The 2,500-nt window shown below is 41.6% G+C and overlaps 1 long non-coding RNA gene across 2 annotated transcripts in view; it reads right to left on the bottom strand.

Moving 5' to 3' along the window:
* The window catches only part of LOC145464933 (uncharacterized), a 19,357-nt gene that overhangs the window by 11,427 nt on the left and 5,430 nt on the right, over nt 1-2,500 (bottom strand). The gene's annotated exons all lie outside the window — the stretch shown is intronic.

Raw genomic sequence — 2,500 nt, 5'->3', positions numbered from 1 at the left:
AAGATCGTGGTCAGCATTTTTCTGGTCGGATGTGAGATTCGACATCTGTTCAAATTCTTCCGCTTCCATATCCAAAAGAGCTGTCATGGAGGACCTCCATACATCATAGCTAGCACTCCCATTGTTGACTGAAGTGTGAGGCATTCCGGGCGGTGTCGTTGGCAGTACTTCTGTAGAAGGTGGTGTTGCTACATCAGACCCTGGCATGGAAGTGGCTTCGGCAATGGCTTCAAAGGAAGATGGAGGAGCGGAGTCTTCTCTTTCCCCAACATTGAGTTGCACTCTTTCTGGAGACCTCTCTCTGGCCTGGTATTGACCTGGGCGTTGAGAAATAGCGTTTTCTTGCTGCCTGTTGTTGAGTCGCGCCGTTGGTGTTTGTAACTGGGTGAGAGATGTCCTGACCTCAGATCTCTCTCTGGACTGGTATAGACTTGGGCGTTGATTAATGGCGTTTCCTTGCGGGATGCTGTTGGGTCGCGTCGTTGGTGTCTGCAAACCGGTGACAATTAAAGGGGTTGTGACTTCAGACCTCTCTCTGGCCTGGTATTGACCTGGACGTTGAGCAATGGCGTTTCCTTGCTGGATGTTGTTGGGTCGCGCCGTTGGTGTTTGCAAACCAGTGACAACAAGAGGGGTTGTGATTTCAGTACTCATCTTTCCAACCTGCATTTGAGCTGAGCCCTGCGTAGTTGACGGAAAAGAACTTAGAAAGTTCTTGCTAACGGCCACGGATGTCTGCATTTCCTGCATTGCTTTGACGGATGCTTCTTCCCGAGCTTTTACCTTCTTTTTTTGGGTCTGTGCCACTGACTTTATTTCAGCAGTGCCCACATTCTGATCTCGTTCCAAAAGAGGGGTTGTTTTTTGTCGTTTTGTCGTCTGTTTTGTTGTCGCGCCATCAGTTGAACGTTTTCGCTTTACAGGTTCGTCTTCACCATACTTCTCCAATTCACAATTACTAGCGTGGTGCAGGAGGATATCCCTAGGAGAGGTGTTTGGATTCTGCTCCACATGATCGTGAATAATTTTATTCAGGGAATCTGCGTATTTTTCCAGCGCTGCTTTTTTCTCTAATTGGGTGAAAACGTTGAACATAAACACTTAATAGAAGTGGTGAAAAAATAGGTGTTATGACTACTAACCCTCTTTTGGTACGCAAGGCTATGAACTACAACGTGACGTTTTACAATTTATGCTATTAGCGATCACGATGCCATTTGTAGTAACGCCAGCATAACTGATCTACCGGTCACTCAAAACTAGAAAATTCGAATTTTGCTAGGAAAAGGATAAATGAAGATAACTGAGTTGTATTGCATTTGTGTTTCAGCATTCAACAGGTAAGATCCAGTCAGAGGAATATCATAACGCTATGGAAGGAAAGGAAGATTGTAGAGCAGTGACATGACATAACAGAATTGAAGATTTTTGTTCCGACTGACGCTTTGTGGTTAAAAATACTCTCAAATACACTTTAGATACCATGTGTTAAAAGTTGCGTTCTTTCTGGGGAAAAAAGCTTTTTGAGCAAACACAGCAGCCAGACAAATTAAGTATTCTGCAAAAGACAATTAGCGTCGCTAATTTTCCGCCAAAAAATTGGGTTCCTGTCACGTTGTACATGTAATTCAGTTTCAAACGTTTTACAGCCAAAATTAAGATTTTCGAACCCACTCGCCTTTTATGGGCTCTATAAAGTAGTGATTGAATTAAATGAACCACCTCATTCGTACATACAGTATGAATTTCATTTATATCGTATTTGATAGAAAGACTACTAGATTAGCCTTTCGATTTGATTTTGGCGGGCTCGTTTTTAACGGCCTAAGAACAATACATTAGCAAGCCCATAAAATGGTTTTTTAGCTGAGTTTTTATCTAGTTTTGTAACAGTAGCATTTATCACTCGTTTACAAATTGCTAAATAATATAAATTACAGAATCTCAGACTTACCTTTTGATGCTATTTTCACAATAACTCCTAACCAAATTTGTTTGGCGCCTTTCTTGTTCTTCCATGATACTTCCACCTCATTACCCTCTTCAAAACTTTGCCTTAAAATGCATTTATTCTGGGGCACTATACTTAAGCTTTTATCCCCATCAAAATAAATGCACCCATACATAGCCATTATAATAAACCTCAACGGATTAAGATGACGCAGTGTTCTACAGAGCTTCTACAGCAAGGTTGTGAACCTGGTTGTGATCGAACAAATTCAAATTGAACTGAGTTAGGTTTATTACTTATCCAATCAGCTTTCGGCATTCCACGTAATAGTACACTTAGACTTACCCCTGATAACAAACATACCCTTATTCAGGGACTGACCTTTGTTTGACCTACAGTTGCTTGTGGTAACAACATGACAGATCTTAGAGACACACACTCGTGCCTTTTATCATATATCGCGTGCAACACATTCTTTTAAGTCAATTACCTCACACTGTTTAACAAGGGCATACGCCGCGACACCGTGACCAAAAAACAAGTTTCATT

Source organism: Orbicella franksi, chromosome 13 (assembly GCF_964199315.1).
Source record: "Orbicella franksi chromosome 13, jaOrbFran1.1, whole genome shotgun sequence".
Lineage (NCBI taxonomy): Eukaryota > Metazoa > Cnidaria > Anthozoa > Scleractinia > Merulinidae > Orbicella > Orbicella franksi.
The sequence above is the reverse complement of the archived record's forward strand: the minus strand, read 5'-3'. Positions and strand labels throughout refer to the sequence as shown.